Genomic DNA, 24,533 nt, shown 5'->3' with positions numbered 1-24,533 from the left:
TAACAATTATGAAGACCAAAACTAGTTACATTCTACAACATTATCGCTTAACTACATAGGTATTCATAATTGTCGAACCGATACAAGGAAAATACTCCCTTTGAAAAGTTCTCATAAGAATATTCAAATTGATAAGACTTTTGTAAGAATCAACATTATAACCAACATTGTCTTCAAGGCCTAACTAGACAAGTTCATCTTAATTCAACAGAATTATGTTGGGAGGCTTTACATGTGATATTGCGCTACATCTACAAGGAACATACCCCATCTGGATGTTCCCAAGGTATGTCCTTCTAGGACTATTCCTATCTTGGATTTCCAATCCTGAATCCTCAAATAATATTGATCCTCTTATACCACTCTTATCTTGGACACCTATCCTATCCTCAAAGAGTGTCCATCCCTTTCCTTTCTTAGATTTTTTATTGTCAAGGAAACCACGTATGCTTGTTCAACCCTCCACCATTCTCTCTCCAATCCCTTAAATTAGACTTACGGTTGCTAGTCCTGGTCAAGTGCATGAGACATGGAGAAGAGAATGGCCATGTGATGTCCAACATCACTCCCTTCCAACCAGAGAGGATGTCCTTATTCCCTCTTTAATCATAGAATATATCCTTTCTCCTATTCAAGAAGATTCCTTACTCCCTCTCAAATCTAGAGGAGATTCAAGACATCCTTTCTAATTGGGAAGTTATAACCACAATATCTCTAGCTTGTTTTCGTAAGACTATCATCTATCTATTCTTCATAGATGCATAGCTCCCTCTTTCCTCTACATCTCATTGTATCGAGCCCGCTTCCTTCTTTAGTATTGTGGAGACATTTTCTTCCTTCAATCTTGTGATAGGGTACAAGTTTTCAATATTGCACATCACTTTCATCTTGTCATCATCAATGAAGACATTTTATTGGGCCTTTCCAAACTTTAGGTTGATCATCGCTTCCTCATGAAAGTGATCTCCTTTATAGTACGAACTTTGACCTTTAGGTTATCTTCTCATACTGCTACCTTTTAATCATCTTGATTTCATAATTTCCAGGTATTAGATGTTGAAATTTCTTCAACATTCTTCATACAGTTGAACTTGCCTCAACTGTTATCATGTAGACCTGCAATAAAAAAAAAAATAATATGTTAACTAGAGAACCAATAATAATTATTAACATTAGCCAACAAATGATAAACATCCTTATGGTCCATCTCCACTAGAATATTCCTTCATGCATCATATTTCCCAAGGGTCGAACCTAATTACCAAGTTACCACTTTTCTTCTAGAGATTATACTAGATGTTTATATATATTATGGCGAGCAATTATTAATATTTTATCCATTTTAGATAAAGTCAAATTCATATTCTTAGAAATCATACAAAAAAAAAAAAAAAGATTCAATATGCATAATTTATGACCAAATATACTAGCAGTTGGAGAATTTGTAGAAGTGGCATGGACGTAGTCGGTGATATATTTGGAGATTTTTCCAAATTTAGAAAATCACATATAAAACCTGTAAAATTTCCAGAATTGCACATTTGGACCATTTACCTTAGTTTTTTTCAGAAAGACAACAAATCAGAAATATAAGACTTTAAAATGACATTCAGAAGACTTAAACGAAGTGGTAGATAAGAAAAAATAAAGATTCATGGAAGCAAAAGAGCTAAAGTTGACTAGAAGTTCAATAACTAAAATTATCAGCTCAAATTTTATATATGAAAAATCGAATTTGCAAGAAGTGTGTTAATATGTATGTGAAGGTATGATTGAAGGGATATATTTATGATGTTTTGAGCAATGATCAGAGATTGTTGAAGGTGTTTTTATGGTGATTTGGGTGAGTAATTTAGGCCAGTAATTATTTGTTTTATGAATGGAAGTGGCCTTCATGATTTGAGTTTGAAAATCATATGAAATATGAATCAAGGAGGTTAAGAAAGTAGCATCTTGTAGATTAGGGGTTGTAGATCCTTCCAATAGTGGCTGGTAAATAATTAGGGGTTGTCTCTCCTTTTAGTTGTAGATAATAAATTTGGGAGTAGTAGCTTCCTTCTAGTTGCAAATAGAGAACTTTGTAACAACAAGTAGAAGCTTGCCTTTCTGAAATGAATTGAAGAAACATTTTGAAGAATCTATGTGTGGTATTTTGTGCCTCTTATGTTGATTCTTTTGATGCTCACATGAATTATTGTTGAAGTGTTTTTTGGTTTCCTAGTATCCTTTACTATTGAAAAACAATTTTAAAATTCCTATAATGTTGATTCACACCCCCCCCCCCCCCCCCTCATTATTTTCCCGGTTTCTAACAATTGGTATTAAAGAAATGTTACTTCATAATTAGTTCAATAGCTAGAAGAAAGATTAAGGACCATGGAAAACCAGGAAGGAGGATACACCAATAGGGCATTGATGTTCAATGGAACAAACTATTTTTTTTCAGAAACTCATAATAGAAACCTATATTCAATCACATGGAGCTGATGTATGGGATGTAGTGGAAGAAGAATATCAAAATCCTAAATCCTTTAGTACTAGAGATAAGAAGATAGAATTTACATGTAATGCCAAAGTTATGAATTCCCTACTTGTTGGCCTACCTGAATCAAAACTAGTCAAGGTCATGGATCACTATACTGCAAAATCTATTTGGGACAAGATGAGCAGTTACTATGAAGATGATAGCAAGGTAAAGAAAGCCAAACTTCAAGGTTTAAAATTCAATTTGAGTTTTTGAACACTAGTACAAATGGGGCCAAAATATGACAGTTATAAGCCAAATATGTGAGTTATTAATGTCGATTATCTGACAACAATGTAAACTTTGAAACGGGAACCCATATTGTTACCCGTTTTGTAGAGATAGCAAAAAAGTGACCCGATTTCGAAAAGGGGTTATGCAGAACACACGTGTTTTTTAAAGCTTAGTTTTTGGCACTATAATTTTTTTATGTACATTGCGTTTTATAATGGTAGTGTTTTTTATGCTGATTTAAAAACGTGGTAATTTTGCACCATGCCCTTTTTTAAAAGGTTTTTTTTTAACTTTTTTAATTTTCTAATGTATGAAATGTAAATAATTATTTTGTAAACTTAATAATTTTTGAAGTGGTCTTTTTCTTCATATTTTCTTGTTTTTATTTTTATTTTATTTTTTTTGTAGTGAGGTTTTTCTTGTTTCGCATATTTAAAGAAGAAGGTTTGTATTTTGAATTTTCGATATTCTACATATTTATACATTGTTAATTTATTTTTCAATCCACAAGAAATAATTGTTTTGAAAACCAATATTTTCTAACAATTGACATAAAAATAGCCATTTTTAACATAAATATAATTAAAAAACTACACGTTTTGATAATTTTTTGCTACAATTGACATGCGAAAATCACAATTTTTATACGAAAATTTTAACTAAAAACAGTTAAATAATAGTTTTTTTATGAATTTCGTGTTAAGAAAATAATAATAATCACTTTTTTTTCAAAAAATAATGGTTAATTTAAAAATTAATGCAAAAATCACATATTAAAAATATTGAACGCATAACAAGCTTAATTGAGTGTGTATTCTTCTCATAAAATTTCAAAGTCAAAACATTGAAAGTATAACTACTTAATAGTTACAAAAAATGAGCTTGATTTCCAAGCATAACTTAAATTTATTCAACGATGTCACGTAATCCAAACTCTTCGTCCTCTAGAGTTTCATCATTGTTTTCTTCCTCAATATTTTCTACTTCATTTTGCTCATTTTTGTCTTCTAATGGATATTTCATGTCTGCCAATCTCCCAATGTATGTCTTTCCAAACATCCCATGTAATGGTGGTTGAGGTTCCTTTGCCTTTTTTGCCACACGTGATTCACTAGAGTCCCCTTTCTTCAACCCAATTTCTTGCATTGCATCTAGAAGAAATTGAAGAGCATTAATTCTTTGCTGAATGAAATTGATTGTAATGGATCTTTTTCAATTGCAACGCAATTTCTTCCTTTTTGAAGGCAGCATGCTAGTGTTGTACCTAATTATCAAGCACAAAAGAAATAATGAAGTAAATTAGTATAATGACATATTAATTAAAAAAAAATAACATATTGAAATTCAATTCTATATAATAAAACTTACCTGAGCCAGAAAATAAATCCAGAACCCAATCTCCTTCATTTTAACACATGTCTATAAGATAGTTAATCAATAATTGTGGTTTTTGATAAAATGTTAATTATCTCTCCTTTTGCTTCTTTGTCTTCATATGTTAGTTTTCTCACAACAACATCATAACTCAGTATTTGGCTATGACTCTTTCCGTCCACCCGATTAAAAATAATAGACATATAGCTATCATCTTTTGCCCAACTATCAATATGAATGAACTCACAATCATTTATAAATACTTGATCGTCACGGTTAAGAAGATTTGACTTTTGCCTATAACATAAAATAGTAAAAGTTCAATCAACTTGTACATAAATAAATTTTTCAACATTAATCAAATATACATTTTAAACATCTTACCATGTAAGCTGCATCCTTGAATTTGTTTTCTCTTTGAAGCTTGACAATATCATTGCCAATTGTGTGTCTGAATGAAATGTCACAAATCTCCATAATGGTGATGACGTGAATTCTACAAATCCCGCAACCACTTTACTAAGAGCTTGATAAGTATAAGGGTCACTATCATAGTCAATATTTGGAATATTGAAACCATGGGGAATATCTGCAATAACTAGGGCATACTCCCTTTTAGGTATGAGTTTAGCAATGTCTTCACAGTCACCTTGTATTACTTGATATTGAACAGTGTCTAGCCCATTCCAAATGAAATGAGTAAAAGTTGGATCAAGTTCAACATTCTTAACACGTTGCTTCCTTAGTCTTTCGGTCTTTATTTTTTCAATAAAGGTTCTGAAGCTAGTTGGCGCTCCATTATCATCCTTCTTCATCTTTTATAAAATAAACAAATATATGTGTAAGTTATAAATTAAAAATAGTACACAAATGAATAAAAATGAATGTGTAAATCAAGATATCTTTTTAAATGCAAGATAAAAAGCTTTTAATGTTGATGTAGAACTTGAATCTGGATAGTTGCGTATGACATCATCCAACTATATTCATTCAACAATCTAACCATTTGTTCTTGAATTTTCATGTAAACTTTGTGACTACATAGATAAAATAACAAAAAGTCAATATAATGATATGTATAACAAATACTACCAAGAACAACATGTTTTATTTAAAAGAAAATTATAATCTAGAAATAAATAAAAATAATTCAACAAACTTACTTTTGAAATTCCTCGGACATTTCCTCCAATGATAATTCCCCTGACTTCACATGAAATAATATTATTTTGACAATTTTTTCTTCTTTCACTCCTTGCATTGCTCTCCAAGGTGTGATAGTCATATCTTCTGGAAGCTGCTTCAAGTCAGGACCTAATTTACTGTCGCCACATATCAATGGCTTAGACTTTTTGACCTTTTGGTTTTTAATGCCAATGTTTTCCCACATGCTAAAAATCTCATCAATCAAGTTCCAAACATCTCCAATTCTAAATGCCAATTGGAAAATGTTATCAACACCTCTGAATATATCACTAGGAAGGTTGTGTTTTCCACCTAAATTTGGTTTCTCTTCAATTTGATAGCCTATTTCCATACAACATTCCCTTCGGAAATCTACAGTAACATTTATCCTATCCCAACCACAATTTTCTTGAAATTCACTATGAATAAATATAACCCTTTGGATGAAAGTCATAGACATCCTATATTCATTATCTGAATTATGATCCCATGCCACTAACTTTGCTTCTGTATCCGATAAACCAGCATAAATGATACATTTCATTGTTTCAAAATGTGGGTTATTGGGATATTCCTCCATCAATTGTCTTTGAGCTTCTACAGAATGGTTCCCCCCAAGCACATAATAATTGTATTAAAAACATTTTGACTTATCAAATGCTTCTTTGTTGGGAAATTGAACTGAATCAACAAGAAGCAAATAATTAACCACATGAGCATATGGATTATACCTCATCAATGTCTTCAAGTTGTGAACATGCAAATGGTGTGGCTTTCTGAGTTGATATTGACATTGTCCTTCACTTGCCTTATAGGTTTGTCTGACATTAAGCTAAAATGTACGACCACCATCAATTAAGTTTTTCTTTGTCAAATTTTGTCGAATGGCATTTTGTTTTGTTTTGATAATGCCAACCTCTAAATCAGCTCCTGGTGTAATGATTTCTCTACTTTCTTTTGAAGTTTCACTAGGTTCTTGACTGCTGGTAATGACTACTTCAAAATCTTCAACTTTACTTTTCTTCGTCATAACATTCTCAACAGATTTATTTTTGGGTGTTGTTACTTTTGGTCTTTTACGGCTCTTCTCAGTTCCAATGTCATCTTCAGTAACGGCAACATATGCTTCATTGTCAGTTTCAACTTCATTTCCATCAAAAGTAACTTGTTTACCCTTGCTAGATCTATCCACTAGAGGCCTTTTTTCTGATCCTTTGGATGTAGTTTTGTAGCATCATCAATTTCTACATTTTGCTTATTTTCCATATCTTCTTCTGACACTGAGTAAAAACTGCTGAAAACTTTCATGATATCATGCTCTATGAAATGAATGCATCCCAACCTAATTGAACAAATTTTGAACAAAATTCTGCCAAACAAAATATCATATGTCAATAAAAACAAAATTAAAAAAATATAGCGAGACACTTTCAAGAAAACAAAATACAAATATAAATAACAATACTTACGATGTTTTGTTTCATCTCATTTACAATTTGTTTACACAACTTTGTAGATACCTCTCTCATGTCATACAATGAATATGTTAGTCAATATTTAATCCTTTCATGTGACTTGAGATCTTTTGTAAGTATGTAAACAAATTCAGTGTCTGGTACCGAACACATATCTATGACTCTTCCCATCAGCTCAAAAATTCCATTTTCATTTGGTATATCAATATATAGATATATGTTCACATTTTGGCTTTCTCTTTCTTTCACATACCAGATTCTTGATGGGAATTTCACCTCTTTTGAATTCTTCCAGTCTGAAATCATCTTCTTATCATTTGAGGCACTTGAAAGATTTGTAGCCATGAGCTCAGGTGGAGTTCGTTCACCAATGTTTTTTGAAGATGCACCTTTAAGTGTCTTTGGTTCAGACATATTCACAGAAATATTCTTTGATGCCATTTCCCTGAAAAATAGAAACACATAAATTAGTAAACAATGAAAACATATTAACTTAAATCCACAGCGAAAATATATCCTAAATTTTTAGTTTGTATAATTAGATAATTGAAATTAAAAAATATTAACACTAAGAAATGGCAGAAGCCCACTGACACCACCCCGTCCATCCGCGGACTGGAAGGCGATTTCCCCACCCCTTACCTCGCACGCCACCTACCCCTCTTCCCCCTCAACCGACTCACACCACCCCACCCCGTAATCGGACAACCATCCAACCGCACCCTTACCCCCCTTCCACACCTCCCCCTACCCCCATGCCACCCCACTCCCCAACCACTTCCCCTCCACACCCCCTTCCACCCTTTACCCCCCCCTACCGGCCCACAACCCCCATGCCACTTCACCCCCTTCCCCCCCTCCCCAACCCACAATAGCCTACCCCCTTCCCCCCCCCCAACTGAGCCACCCCACCCCACAATCGGACAGCCACGCCAGCCCACCCTTACCCCCCTTCCACCTATTCCCCCTACCCCCCTCGCCCTCGCCCCCAACCGAACCACCCCTCCCCATAATCGGATGGCCACCCCACCCAACCCTTACCCCCCTTCCCTCTACCCCTTAACCCGCCCCTCCCACCAACCCCCCCTCTCCCCTACCCCCTACCTCACCCCCCTCGAGCCCACCCACCTGCCCCCCTACCCAACTCTGCTTCCCCCCCACCCTCTACCCAGCCCTCCCCCTCACCCCTCATCCCCACCCCCCCCCCCCCCCCCCCCCCCCGCAGCTCCCTCACCCTACCCTTCCCCCTCCTCCTCACCCCCCACGATACCCTCCCTAACCCTCCTCCTCACCCCCTACCCCTACCCTCCCTCCCCGACTCCCTTTCCCCCCCTCTACCCGACCCTCCCCCTCACCCCTCGTTCCCCCCCAGCTCCCTCCCCCTACCCTCCCTACCCCTCACCCCTCATCCCCCCTCCCCTACCCTCCCTACCCCTCCCCCCTCATCCCCCCCCCTCCCTACCCCTCCCCCTCACTCCCCTTCCCCCCCCCACCCGGTGCTCCCCATCACCCCTCATTCCCCCCCCCGCCATCGGATCCCTCACCCCACACCCCCGCTCATCCCCCCCCCACCCCTCGTTCCCCCCCCCCCGCCACCCGCCTCACACCCCCCTCACCCCCCCCACTACCCGGCCCTCCCCCTCACCCCTCGTTCCCCCCTCACCCTACCCCCACCTCATCCCCGCCGCCCCCCTCTCTGCCCACCCCCCCCCCACCTCACCCTCGTGCCTAACCCCGCCGCCCCCCTCTCTGCCCACCCCCCCCCACCTCACCCTCGTGCCTAACCCCGCCCCCGCCACCCTCCCTACCCCTCCTCCTCACCCCCCACGTTATCCTCCCTAGCCCTCCCCCTCGTCCCCCGCCTCTCCCTACCCCTCCCCCTCACTCCCCTTTCCCCCCCTCCCTCGCCCCTGGCTTCCTCACCCTACCCCCCCCCCCCCCGCTTCACCCCTCATCCCACCCCCCCCCCACCTCACCCCTCGTTCTCCCCCCCCCCTCCTCCACCCTTCACCTCTCCCACCCCCCTTACCCTCCCTACCCCTACTCCTCACCCCCCATGCTACCCTCCCTACCCCTCACCCCTCCCCCTACCCCTCCCCCTCCCCCCTCATCCCCCCCCCTTCCTCTCCCTCACCCCCCCACGCCTCGTCCCCCCACTCTCCCTACCCCTCCCCCTCCCCACTCATTCCCCCCCTCCCTCCCCTTCCCTACCCCATCCATCCCTTCCCCCTCCCTGTCCTTCCCCCCTCATCCCCCCTCCCTCACCCACCCCTCGACCTCCCCCTCCCTCCCCCACCCCTCGGCCTCCCCCTCCCCCTCTACCTCCCCCGCCTCCCACTCCCTCCCCCGCCTCCCACTCCCTCCCTCCCTCCCCTGCCCCTTCCCCTCCCCCTGCCTCTCGCCTCCGGCCTCCCCCTCCCTTCCCCCCCCCTCCCCCGCCTCCCGCCTCCTGATCTCTGCCCCCTCCGACGGCCACCCGGGCGCACCGTCGGGCCGCTGGGGCGGCACGGGGTGGGCGGCCGTGCCCCACCCTGTGCCACCCCGGCGGCCCAACAGCCACCCCTGGCGGGCCAACGGGGTGGCGCTGGGTGGGGCACGGCCGCTCCGCTCACCCCGCGCCACCCCGGCAGCTCGTCAGCCTGCCTGGGGTGACCATCCGATTCTGGGAATCGGACAGCCACCCTTGGCGGGCCGGCAGGTCGCTGGGGTGGGAGGGGGTGGGGCGCAACCGCTCACACCGCGCCACCCCGGTTGCCCGGCAGCCCGCCGGGGGTGGCTGTTCGATTCTCGAAATCGGACAGCCACCTCGGGTGGGTGGCGGCTCCCCACCCTACGCCACCCAAGGTGGGCTGTCGACCCGTCGTCGGCCCGCTCGGGTGGCTGTCCGCACCCCGCGCCACCCCGACGGCCCGTCGGTCCCCCCGGGGTGGCTGTCTGATTCTGGGAATCGGACGGCCACCCCAGGTGGGCCGGCAGGCCGCTGGGGTGGCACTGGGATGGGTGTCGCCACGCCCCACCTCGCGCCACCTCGACAGCCCGTCGGTGCGCCTGGGTGGCCATTCGAGGGGCCGGAGATCGGGAGGCAGGGGAGGGGGAGAGGTGGGGGAGGGAGGGAGCGGGAGGAAAAGGGGAAGGCTGAGGGGCAGGGGAGGGAGCGGGAGGCGAGGGAGGGAGGGAGCGGGAGGCAGGGGAGGGGGAGGGGCAGGGCAGGGAGGGTCCGAGGGGGAGGGAGGGGGAGGGGGCGGGGGAGGGAGGTAGGGGACGAGCGGAGAGGGGGAGGGGTAGGAAGAGGGGGGGACGATGGGAGGGGGAGGAAGGGGGGGATGAGAGGTGAGGGGGAAGGGTAGGGGTAAAGAGGGACGAGGGTGATGGGGAGGAGTAGGGGTAGGGAGGGGTGAGGGGGAAAGGGGGGGGACGAGGGGTGAGGGGGAGGGGTAGGGGTAGGGAGGGATGAGGGGTGAGGGGAGGGGGGGGGGATGAGGGGGACGAGGGGTAGGGGTAGGGAGGGTAGGGTGAGGGGGAGGGGTAGGGTTAGGGAGGGTAAGGTGAGAGGGAGGGGGCAGGATGAAGGACCGAGGGAGGAGGGTGGGGAGGGGACGAGGGGTGAGGGGGACAGTCGAGTAGAGGGGGGGGGGAATGGGAGTCGAGTAGGGGGGCAACAAGGGGTGAGGTGAGGGGGGGAACGAGGGGTGAGGTGGGGGGGGGGGGACGAGGGGTGAGGGTGAGGGGGAGGGGGCAGGACGCGGGGTCGAGGGCGGGGGGGGGGACGCGGGGTCGAGGGCGGGGGGGCGAGGGGAGTCAGGTAGGGGGGCAAGTGGGTGGGTCTAGGGGAGTGAGGTAGGGGGGCCGGGTAGGGGTGAGGGGGTCGTGGGGGTAGGGAGGTGGGTGGGAGGGGGGTGAGGGGGTGAGGGGGAAAGAGGTGGCTGAGTTTGGAGAGGGGGATGGAAGGGTGTGCGGAGGGAGTGGGTGGCCGACCGATTGTAGGATGGGGTTGCCCTGGGCCCACCATGCTCACGACGAGAATATTTGTTAATTTGGTTGACAAAAAATTTTAAGTTTAGAAAAAAAATCTGATGGTCGGTCGATTGCGGGATGGGGTTGCCCTAGGCCCACCATGCTCATGGCAGAAATATATGTTAAATTGGTTGACAAAAATTTTAAGTTTAGAAAAAAAAATCTACTTCGTTAAACTAATTTAATATGAGAAATTTCAAGGAAAAAAATTTAACTAACCTTTCAATTGCGAGAATTCTTCGTTGAATATGTTGTTGATCCCAATGTAGCTGCTCGACAAATTCGCTCCAAGTCTTTCAACAAACCTCAGAAAACCTTGATGTAACGTGAGTAATAGTGATAATGGAATATATAGGTGAAACTACGGAGATGTTTTACCGTATGGTGAATGCGGGTTTAATTAGTTTTTATAAATTTTAACATGTTAATTTTTTTATGTTGATGAATGAAAATACGATAAAGCGAACAGTATGGAATTGTTTTACAGCGGGTTGAATGTGGGATTAACTTGTTTCAGAATGTATTATAAAAATTAAAAAAAAACATTCAATTGTTTAGTAAATATTATATACTTTGACTATTAAAATAATTTAGGTAGAATTTGTAGTTTACAATTTTAACTTTAATGATTTATTTCATAAAAAAAATTAAGTTTACATTTTTCATTAGATTGTAGAATAAAATAATGAAGTGAAATAAATCTCACAAAATTTTAGGAGGGAAATATTTTTGCGAAATTTTTTGGGAGGAAAATTTTTGGAGGGAAATATTTTCGTGAAATTTTTTGGAGGGAAAATTTTTGGAGGGAAAATTTCATTCTCTAAGCTATATAATATCTTTAGGAGACTCTCCATTTTTATCATTCAACATCTTCTATTTGAAAGGGATGGATTGTACTGATAGTGAAGTTTTGATTTATACAGCATCAACATCTTCATCACGTAATAACTCTATTCATATGGATGAATATAGCGGGAATTCTTCCACTATGAATAGAAAGTCAATTCTTTCACTTAGTCCTGATCCTAAGGACTATGAGAGCAGCACTAATGAAAGACAGGATGGAAAATTTCAAATAAATAAAGAGTCATAGATTCCACTTAGTCTAAATTCGAAGGACTATGAAAGCAGTAGTGATGATGAGCTTGATGACAAATTTCAAAAGAATGGAGTCTCACGGTGTCCACTTAGTCCTAATTCTATGGACTATGAAAGCAACAATAATGAAGAGAAAGATGGTAAAGTTCAAAAAAATGGAGTGTCACGGTGTCCACTTAGTCCTAATTGTAAGGACTATGAGAGCAACAACGTTGAAGAGCATGATGACGAATTTCAAAAGAATGGATTGTCACGGTGTCCACTTAGTCCTAATTCTGAGGACTATGAGAGCAGTAGTGATGAAGAGCGTGATAACGAATTTGAAAAGAATGGAGTGTCAAACTGTCCACTTAGTCCTAATTCTAAGGACTATGAGAGCAGCGGTGATGAAGTGCATGATGATGAATTTCAGAAGTATTGAGTGTCACGGTGTTCAGTTAGTCCTAATTCTAAGGACTATGAGAGCAGCTTTGATGAAGAGTGAGATGATGAATTTCAAAAGTATGGAGTGCCACAATGTCCAGTTAGTCCTAATTCTAAGGACTATGATAACAATAGTGATGAAGAGCAAGATGATGAATTTCAAAAGAATGGAGTGTCATGGTGTCCACTTAGTCCTAATTCTAAGGACTATGAGAGCAACAATGATGAAAAGTGCGATGATGAATTTCAAAAGAATGGAGTGTCACAATGTCCTCTTAGTCCTGATTCTAAGGACTATGAGAGTAGCAGTGATGAAGGACAGGATGATGCACTTAGTCCTAATTCTAATGAGTATAAAGGCAGCAGTGATGAAAGACATGATGATATACTTAGTCCTAATTCTATGGACTGCGAGAGTAGCACTAAAAATGCACATGAGGAGGAATATCCAATAAACATCAAGTTAAATTTTCCATTGAGTCTGAATTCTATGGACTATGACAGTAGCACTGAAGAAGGGGAAGATGAAGAATATCCTTCAAGTCAATATTTGAAAAGCATAGTTGATCATAGTGTGGATAACATTCCTCTTAATGATGATGAAAATCCTTATACAAAGGATGATCTAATGATGGAGATGTTGCCAAGAAATATTGTATCGAGGAGTAGCAGCAGACCTTTTCGTATCATTACAAGATGTTCTAATTATACAAGGGGTAGAGCAGAATATCTAACGAGAAGAAGTTCTATCAGCGCACTCATTTCAAGTGAATGTTGCCAAAAAGATTGCTTGAAACATATGGATTTCAAATTTGCATTAGAGAGCAGGAAGAGATATTTGTCAATGAATAAAAGCATGCAAAATTCATATTTAGTTGGGTGCATGCAATATACATTGTCAAGTTACTATTATCATATTAAGACTTTATTTATCTGTAGAAAAGCTTTCAAAATGTTTCATTTGATTGGGAATTTTCGTCTCTCGAGAATTCAAGAAAATTTGGAAAAGATCCCACATTTTATTATGAAGTGCGTCATAAAAGACAGTTTGGGCCATTATCAAACACTGCAATGTCATGGATGAAAGATTTCTTTTCAAAACATGGAGAGTGTATGCCAAATAAAGAGACAATACATATTCCAGATAATTTTTTGAGACGCGAAATCTACAACTTATACAAAGAATATGCAGAAGGTGCTGAGGGACATGGCCGGTTTATTACAGATCAATATTTTGTGAAGATATGGAAGAAAGAATTCAACAATGTTTGTATTCCTAAGAAGACAAGGATGGGATTTGCAGTACATGTGCTTCTCTTAAATAAAAAAGGGACAAATGTGAAGGGTCAGAAAGAGGTAGGCATTCATAACTTTAACTTTTAAAATTGTATATTCATCAAGTATGAAAACATATTTCTTAATGGCTTTCTTTTATGTTGTGTAGATTCAATTGTCAAAGAACTTCAGGAGCATCGTGAACAACAAACAAATGAACAGAAAAAGTTGTACAAGCATCGAAAGAAGTGTTATGATAATCCGAATAAATATTTGGGTTTGATAATTAATGGTATGGACCATAAGAAAACACTTTTACCACATTTTGTTTGCACACCCAGAAATTTACAGGAGGAAAATTTTATTCAGTATCACTTGATCGGTTGTATGGTCTTCAATGGGAAAATGTTGCCAAAGGTGTACTTCACAGCTCCAAATATTCATAATGATGCAAATTTGACCATAACCATAATTCATGATGTGCTTTCTCATTGGTCTGGTAATCTTCCTGAAGTTTTGTATCTACAATTGGACAACACTTGCCGTGAAAACAAAAATCAGGTTGTTTTTGGATATCTAAACATGCTTGTTGAATTGAGAATTTTTCAGAAGGTAAAGGTTGGTTTCCTTCTTGTTGGGCACACTCATGACCATATTGATCAAATGTTCAGTCATTTTTCAGTCACATTGAGGAGGAAGGAAGTTGGGAGCTTGCCATCATTAATTGAATGTATTAAGAAATCATACATGCCAGAGCCTACTTTTGATGTGTTGGAAGAAACTGTTGACATGTGAAGTTTTATTATGGGATCATATGGTGAGGGGAAATGCATTGAACAACTTAATGACATTAGCTTCCAACATCAATTTCGCATCAAAAAAATTGATGGGAAAACACTAATATGGGGCAAGAAGTATTCAACTACTACAAAATGGGCACCGTCATCAGGTTTGCAATTTTTGAAGTTCATTCCAGATCATCCATTATTTGCATCAAAAATATTTTTATTACAATCAGTTGGTGAAGTTCATAATGCACGCATACAAAACAGAGATATAAATTATTCTGATTGCCTAGAAGAAATTAAAAAATGTATTAGATATACATATGAGTACTTTGATATCGCTGATTTAGTTTGGTGGGAGTCATTTTTGAATAATCAAAGTGATATCATTTCAACAAGAAAAAAGGAAGATATATCTTTGAAAAATCCATTTATTTGGCCACAAAATATGTCGAATGCACATGAGGAAATAAACATTGTTGAACAGCAACAAACTCAAGGTATCATTAATTCTTCACAGGCAGAGGAAAGAGAGATGTATATTGGTTCCAGAAGATCTCGTGCACAACGTGAAGCCATGGAAGACCTTTACAGGGGTTCAGTACATGATATTAAGGAGGGTTGCATGATCGCAATGCTAGCAGATGGAGATCTCAATGGCTATCCATTCTGGGTTGCTAAAGTTATAAATGTCTTTATAGAAAATGAGGTGTTACAAGTGTTGAAGTACATTGGTATGCCACAAATACACACCCATTCAATGGTGTGTATAAGCGAGAGATGGTAGATGACAAAAAAAATGGCGGAAAGAGAAAAAGAAAGGGTATGAATATAAATCATTGCCGCACAGACATATTGAAATTGGAGCATGTTGACATACTTGTTTAAGACTTCAATTTAACAAAGACGGGAACTCTTTGCTTCAAGACGATAGAGATTCTGAAAAGGTTGTTACCAAAAGGAATAGTGTTGAGATGGGAGTTTGCTGAAACCAGTCATAGATCTAGAAGAATTTTGAAACTTGAAATGATGGGCATGCATGTGGACTCAGATGGGGCACTAGTTGATGAAAGAGAAGAATATGGAACATCTTCGTCAGCATCCAGTCACTCATCTGAAGATGTGAATTCTGATGGTGTGCAAGAAAATATGAGTGATTTTGAATAACTGTTTAAGATAGTTTATCTAACTAATGTATGGATCATATCTTGAAATAAATTTTTTTATTTCCATACGGTGTTAAATGAGAAGTTATGAGTCATTTTTATGTTGTTGGATCATTTTACTAGCATTTTTTTAAAATTTTGAAGATTGACCCTAAAAAAAAATCATCATTCCAGTATAATCACTTTTTCGTTTTCAAGCTATATTTTGCATGAAAATTTTGTTTTCACTACCATTTTTAAAACATGTTCAAAATTGTCCCTAAAAAAAAAAACCATCGTTCCAGTATACACACTTTTCGTTTTTAGCACTGTTTTTGATGTTTTTTTGGCGTTTTTTAGCGAGAGTTCTCATTTTGAGTTTATAGTTCCCGTTCCAAAGTTTACATTGTTCGACACATTGGTGCTCATCAACATATCATTGATATTATGTCAAATATGAACCACATTAGCTAGTTTGAAAAATTGATCAAATAATATTGATGTGATTAATCCAAAATACATGCTTACTACATTTTGTCAAATAGTTGACAGTTTAGTTAACATCAGATATTCAACAGTACAAATCTTGATTATCTGACACATAAAAAATGACCAAAATTGTCATAAAAACTGATGTTTTGAAGTTGAGTTTACAACTCTATCACTCCTCATATATCCGACGCACAAAATGTCAAATATATGATAGGTCCCGTGTTTCGTTCTATCGCCCCATACATGAAAACTTGTGATAGTTGGTCGTCAGATATTTCACAATTAGTTAGATTGGTTCGACGGGAAAAATTGATGTTTAGGCATTGTATAATCAACGATCTACCTAAATTGTGCGATGGAAGTTTTATTGCTCTGACACTCCCTTCCATGAATCTCAAGTGTACCATTCAATGTATCAACATCAGATAACCAATGTCAAGTTGAATTAGTTTGATGGGAGTTTTGAATATTAGACACATCGTTTTGTTGGTATGGGGAACATAGTCCGGCGGTGATGCGTCAGATATTCGATGGATAAGATTTTTGTCCGACATAAGTGTCAAACAACTGATGTTTCTTTCTGTCAGTTTCGGCCTTGATTATTTGGCGATTACACTGACCAATAGGAGTTGAATATTCTACGACTAGCTTGTGTTGTCGAATATTTAACGAAAGTCTGCATATTAACATACATACATACATACATATATATATATATATATATATATATATATATATATATATATATATATATATATATATATATATATATATATAATTTCACGGTTTTTTTATCTCAATCATTGTTACTTTTAGGCTTTTTATTGCTTCAATCAATACAACAATCTTGGTTATAAGTCCACCTTGCAAGCTCCATGGTTTTCCTATAGGTGGCCTCCTCTCTTCTAGTAATGGTTATCCTCATTTCTAATCTCTCCCTCAACCCCTTTTCCATAAATAAATGATCCATTTTAGCTATAAAACACTCTCCTAACCATAACACATCATAGAGCATAGGTTATCATGTCACTTTCATCCACTTCACATATCCCCAACAAGTTAAAAAGTTAGAGAAACTTTGTCACTATGCTGGATTTGGTGAATATATCACAGCTTGTTATTCAGTAAGACAATACTCAAGACAAAAAACACCATCAACTAGATCTTGAATGAGTATCAAGATAAATGTGTTTGGTCTTGGAGTGATATATTGAATTGTAAGCAAGCCCCATGATTTCTATATCTTAGCTTTGTGAACCAACTAGAACCACATTGCTTCTTTATTTTGTAGATAAACATTGATACCATGTTAGATTTAATAAATATGCATAAACATATAACAAATATCTACTTGGTATAATCTCCTAAGAAAACATAAGAAAATGTAGGAAATCAAACAAGAAAGAAAAAAGAGGGACAAAGGAATTTACATGGTAAAACCCCATTTTGGAGAAACATTCATGTAAGTAGCTCCTTTATTTTGTAGATAAACTTCAAATCATACAATTCTACAGCCCAAGGTAAGCATTGGACCACATTACACATGTATACATCACACTCCATTAGTGCATGTTTTCTTACCTCGCACACTCATAGAGTCTCCTTCACCTCTATTATATATTAGAGAGTGAAAGGAAAAGAATCCCATGATATATGTGGGATAAAACCTTTTTACAATATGGTGAGTTGTTGAAGAATAACTTGGTCAAAATACCACTAGGAAATCATTAATATGTTCACATTCTAACATTCCCCTTAATGATAACTAGAGGGCTATAATCATAGGAGGAAGATGCCATTAACTAATATTCCCCCTTGATGACAACTTTTTGCATCCTCAAGAAATTATGAAGTCAGAGAAACTTCATCATTGTGATGGATTTGGTGAAGATATCTACAACTTTCTATTCAATGGGAAAATACCCAAGACAATAATAATAATAATAATAATAATAAAATATATATATCAACTACCATATATTGAATGAGTATCAATATCAATGTGTTTGGTCTTAAAGACAAAAAAATACCAGCAACTATTAGATATTGAATGAGTATCAAGATCAATATGTTTGGTCTTAGAGAAAAAAACACCATCATCTACCATATCTTGAATAAATTTCAAGATCAATGTGTTTGGTATTAGAGACAAAAAACACCATCAACTACTAGATCTCAAATGAGTATCAAGATCAATGTGTTTGGTCTTGGAGAAAAAAACACCATTAGCTACTAGATCTCAAAAGAGTATCAAGATCAATGTGTTTGGTCTTGGAGTGATATAATAAATTGTAAGCAAGCACATTAATTTCCACATCTTAGCTTAGTGGTAGAATTCTAAAGCATCTAGAGCCACACTACTTCTTTAGCTACTCAAGGAACCTTTGGTTCCAACACCCCTATGTAAAATTAGCTTGGAGGAAAACAAATAGCACAAAATTTCCCCTTAAGTCGTTATGACTGCAAAGGCTAACCAACCATGGTACAACAACACTCTTGAAGAAGTTTGAACATCATCACTAGTAGCAAGAAACACTCTTGAAGAAGTCTAAATGTTATTGCTAGTAACAAAACAACACTTCTAAATAAATATAAACACAATCACCAACAACAAGAGATGCTCCTAAATAAGTTTGAACATTGTCACCATCATACATAGTTGAATAAATATGAGAGAAGTACCAATACTAGTGCTAAAAACACTCATAAATGTGTTCATGTTCAACAATTTGTATATGATCTACAATATGTAAGTGAAATACCCCACACGGTGTTGGTACTGAAAAAAAATATCAATGATGAAGAATTATGCATGGATCCACTAAAACAATGCCACAATCCAATGAAGGATGCATCTAATTATTTGTCAAATTTGCAATAAGAAGGTGAGAAAGTAAATCCTCGTGACTCTAGGGAAAAAAATATATTAATCATCTATCCAATCTCAAGAAAATTCTATGAAGTAATTCAATTTCTTAGAAACAAATAATACCCAACAAGTTATATTTCCAAAGTAGATGAGAGATCACGACAAAAGAACTCCTCTCTATCTATAAATAGTTGAAAAGATCACTGCAAACACAAACCCCATCAACAAAGAATTAGAGAGATCATCAAAAATGGTCCAGTGGTGGTAAAAAATCCCCAAATGCAAATTCCTAGCAACAAAATATTCCCATATCTGAGTTTGTATGTTTTGGAAAAGGCTAATCAGAGGTGGTAGGCCATAGACTTGAATGAAGGTGGCCATATAGTCAAAGAGAAATTTCCATATTAATACAATGTTATTGAATCTCTACAATTTGTCTTATTACATGCTAGTAGATAGAGAGAAATTTTCATTTGGGTACCAACATCACAAAAAGAGAAATTCACTATACATAGTTGATCTAAGAGAACCCACAATTGTATAATTACAAATACTACAAATCTAATTTGCACATCACAAATATGATCTATACATTGAGAAATTGCATCCATAAAGTAGATGAGTTAACCCAATAGTAAGGAAATCAGTCATACAATAGAAAATGAATCCAACAAATAAAAAATGGGGTTTTACACTAAACATTAGAGTCCATATAGTCCATACATGGTTCAAGCAAAGAGAAATTCACTCTTGAGAGAAAATCAGCCTAATATTTGAGAAAAAATGAGTGAGATTGTAGAGAAAATTTTGAAATTTTTGAGAAAAAATCAGTTTGCAAAGAAAAGTTGGCCATACTTAGTTGTACAAGGTTGTACATATTCATACATGTCCGTACAATTTCAGGTAATGAGTGGTAAATGGATGAGAAATTAGATCAATATAAAATGAACCCAAGAAAAAAAATCACCCTAAATGGTCTCCCAATTCAAAAGTTATGAGGTTCAAAAGAAAACATAGACCTAGTAAAAAAAAGGCTTGGTAATTACCAAACCTAAATATGCACAAAAAATGTTAGGATTAAAAAAATGTACCTATGCTAGGCTAGGAAAATTAATTAAATTTTGGTCAAATGGAAGCCAAATTTAGTGAGTGAATAGTTGATCTTGTTTGATTTCCCTATTTCGGTGCCAACAATAAAGTCAGAATTGTGAAAAAAAAAATCCCTAAAACAGAAAAATATGCTCAAATCCAATGAAAACTTATGTGGTTGTTTAGATTTGAATGTAAATCTATAAGAGGGGGAAGCCAAAAAACATATATCTACTAAAGTCTGATGCAAAAAATTCAATAACAAACTTATTCAAGGAGCTAGAGCTCAATAATTTTCTTTGATACCATGTTAGATTTTATAAATATGCATAAACATATAATAGATCTACATGGCCTAATATCCTATGTGAAATACATGTGGTAAAACCCCAGAGTGGGGAAACATCCACATAAGTAGCTTCTTTATCTCTAGGTAAACTCCCAACCATAAAAGGCTATACCCCCACATAAGTATTAGAGCTCATTACATTGCACTCTTACACACACGATAGAATCTCCTTCACCTCTACTATATATTAAAGAGTTAAAGGAAAGTAAATACCATGATACATGTGGGATAAATCTTTTTTCAATATGGTGAATTGTTGTTTGATTGGGATATGTTGTTGGATTTCTATAAAATAAAAGAGAACCCATTGGAGGAAGAAAAACACTCTCCCACAGGGAGATATTAGAGACCACTTTTCTAAGACTCCCTTTGAGTGATGTATCTTTTTTTCTCTTGTATTTCCATTGGTAAATAAATAACTTATTTTCTCCCCTCCGCCCGCCCCCATTGAGTATCTTTTTCACTTGAATTTATGTTTCAATTAGTATTTAGTTAGTATACATGCCAAGGAGAAAGAAAAACTACATAAATATTTTGTAACCCACTCTTTGTCTACCTTATCTCATCAAATAACTAAGGGATTTCTATTATGCACATACACCACAACACACACAACATAGACACATGGAGTTGATATTGTCATTGGATATATCATACTTTTGGACTATATATATAATGCCTCTTCTTGTTTAACTATTTTTTATGCGATTAGGAGGTTAATCTAAGTTTGGTTTATAAGTTCTATGGTCATCGTATTAATTGTTTATCTATACATATGACAAGGAATGTTATTTGTTAATGAGAAGTATTTTTTATTCCTACTCATTAAGTATTTCAATGTAATGATCATGAAAATATTTTTTACTTTATGAATTAACGATTTATTACTTGGATACTTAGATGGTGTCATTTTAATCAAATGGTGATAAATAATTACTATTTATGTTAAGCAAGTGTGAGCTATGGAAAGTTGAGGAGACATGTAAACCTCCTCACTGGAGCTAATTGCATAAAGAGGAAGATTGTAGAAGCCTAAATACATAGTGTGGAATCATGATTGAATAACCATAGTCTTATTTAATGACATGTTGATGAGTTACATGAATTTATACATACTATTTTTGTGAGGACCACATTGAGACTATATACATTTTTTTATTTTTTTTTTTTATTTTTTATTTTTTTTTTTTTTGTTAAAACAGCAATGACAATCAGAAAAGAAACGCATTGAAATTCAAATTTATTTAGCACACACATTCCTGCCACTCATTTCAGGAACATACCATAACTTTTTCATACCTTTAACTAAGATCAATAGTAATGAAATACATATGTACTGTTCACCAGAAGGCGAGACTCCACTTGCTCTGCTGTTGCTGGTATTCCCTTGTAGCTGGTCACCTCCGCAAGTGAATGATGACGCACTTGATCCGAATGCGAAGACTCACTGGTTAACCTCCCAGCCTACTCCTTGGGTACTCTTCTTCCCTGCGGACCCCCGAGCTGCAATGGGGTTGTACAATGGAGACAAGCACTAGCTAGTAGAGGAGAGCACACCTTGGATCAAGAGTCCCCTCTCTAAATCCTCTACCTCACCAAACTCACTATAACTTCGTAATCACTGCTCTCACAACATCTCATCCATCCAACAATAGGGTTCCCAAAAAGTCCTTTCTTCCATGGCTTGCCCCTTCTTTTATAGGAGTCCTCATAGGTGACACTTGTCATGTCATGCATAATTAATTATTTTTTTATAATTCAATAGCTTGATTATTCACCCACCCATGTGTCATTCTCACATCAAGGGTCTCCCAAAATTATTTACTTAAATTTTTATTTAAAACTAATATTTTCCTCACCTCAACAAGATTCCTATTTCTTCTCCTAGTTGTCTCTTTATTCCCCCCTTTTATTCCTTAATTTGTGTTCATTACTTGAAGTCAATTAATGAGTCAAGATTTTATCCCCAATCTACTCCCTAATTTAACTCAGGTTATCTCCTAGATGGATATTCTTATGTTGGTTGTTGACACATGGAACTTCTCTACATTTCTCTAAATTTAATTTATTATTCTCATTTTAATTCACCTTCCCCTTTTCTTAATTAGGTTTAAATTAGTTTAGGATTAATCTTTATCTTTACCATTATGTTTGTCTTTCCCCTTTTTCCTAATTAAACCACATAATCTTCCTAGTATTTTCCAAAATGGGCAGGGTAGAGTTTTTAAGGTACTCTATTTTGATTCTTCCTATGATCCTCCTTATTCCAAGTTTTATTTTTGATTTAATTACATTGGTTTCTAATCATCATTTACCCTTGATGTAAATTTACCTAGTTTTCATTCCTTGCTTATATTTATTTATTATTATTCATTTTTAATGATTCCAAGGATGCCAAGCTTTGGTTGTGCCCTTCAAGAACTTCCCTAGAAGTTCCAAGGGTGCCACACCTAATAGCTTATTTGTGATGTCAAGGGTGCCAATTTGGTTGTGCCCTTCAAGAACTTCCCTAGAAGTTCCAAGGGTGCCACACCTAATAGTTTATTTGAGATGTCAAGGGTGCCAGTTTGGTTGTGCCCTTCAAGAACTTCCCTAGAAGTTCCAAGGGTGCCACACCTAATAGTTTATTTGTGATGCCAAGGGTGCCAAGTTGGTTGTGCCCTTCAAGAAATTCCCCTGAAGTTCCAAGGGTGCCACACCTCTTGCCCTTCAAGCATCCAGTAATTACGAGGGGAAAATATAGTGCAACGTCATAGACCACTATCATCTCTTTTGTTGCCTGCTATAGTGAGACTAATGGTGTCGTGGATCAAGGAATCCGCCTTGATGCGCATCCCCCGGTAAAGTCCTCATGAGCGACCCAACTTTGGAACCTGCCCTCATGGCATCGTGATCTTCAAGGCGAAGGTGCTTCAACCCTTCCAGCCCAAGTCACGGCGGGAGTGCTAGTGGGTGGGATCAGGGACTCTGCCCCACCCCTCCCATGTAGTTCCATCCACTTGTACAACCCCATCACCCATATGTGAGTCATTCGGTCAAGCAACTAATCTGTGCCTGCAATCATTAATATATCATCAGAATATAGTTAGACATATATGGCAGATTCTAAGATCGACTTAGACTTTCAAAGATAAATTAATATGAATTTTCGTCAAACCAGGTGTCATCAACTCGTCATATGCGAGTGCCTCTGATGGTTCCCTGCCATACTCAATAATCATCAGTAACACGGTTTCTCAATGTTAGTCAATTATCATAATAGCATCATTAACAATTCCTGGTCATTCACATCATTGTCCATTGTAAGTCTGAACTAAAGGAAGCAGGTAACATAGGGGACACATCCCTCATGGCTATCATTAATAATCATCAATGGAGACATACATATTCATTAAGCTATCAACATCGTAACATTGTAGAAATATACCTATCCATAAAATTTATCCTCATTATGCTTTTAGTAGAGCGCATACATATTCTTTACTACCCTCGTCATAATTTCAAATAGAGACCAACTTAACTATTTAATATTGCAATCATCAGAATACTGATAGATAAGATACATAACCATTCATGCTACCATAATATCAATGGAAAGCATTCATAACATCACAACCATGAATATCTCAATCGCTAATAATAGTGTCATGGGTCCAGATCCTCAATCTGAGGTCCTCGAAGAATAGAGTGTCTAAGATAATGTCGTATTAGGGTCAGGAGACTAGAGTGGGCACTACATACACCCCCTCTTAACAATGGACTTTGTCCCGAAGTCCTTAGAACATAAAGGAGAAACGGCGGCACATAATCTTAGGAACCCTTTCTGAAACTCTTGCCAACCTTCTGGTGGGCAGGTTAAAATTTTCCCAAGGTATCTATAACACGAATTCTGTTATAACTGAAGGACTATATCTGGGGAACATTGCAACCCACTTGTTGTATAAATGTACAAAACATACATTATAGATATCATTAAAATTAATAGTTAAAGGAAGCGTCATACATAAACCTTTCCAACAAAATCATCATAATCAAAATCACAACTATTTAAAGCAACAATTAATAACACCCACCTTCCTTCAAATGACAAATTTGACTAATTTAGGAGAAATCTCTCTAGTTTTATTCATTCAATCATGCAATTAAGATAGCAATAATTTTGTATTAACTCAAATTCATAGGGGATGCATATGCCTTTTTCA

The 24,533-nt window shown here is 38.5% G+C and overlaps 1 pseudogene; it reads right to left on the bottom strand.

The window, feature by feature from the left end:
* The window catches only part of LOC149177552 (AUGMIN subunit 6-like), a 98,312-nt pseudogene that overhangs the window by 35,750 nt on the left and 38,029 nt on the right, over positions 1-24,533 (bottom strand).

The sequence above is a fragment of the Pinus tabuliformis genome, chromosome 4_1 (assembly GCF_031772625.1).
Source record: "Pinus tabuliformis cultivar Carrire ecotype Pingquan chromosome 4_1, CPIR1, whole genome shotgun sequence".
In the NCBI taxonomy this organism is placed as follows: domain Eukaryota; kingdom Viridiplantae; phylum Streptophyta; class Pinopsida; order Pinales; family Pinaceae; genus Pinus; species Pinus tabuliformis.
This window is presented reverse-complemented; position numbering and strand designations above follow the sequence as displayed.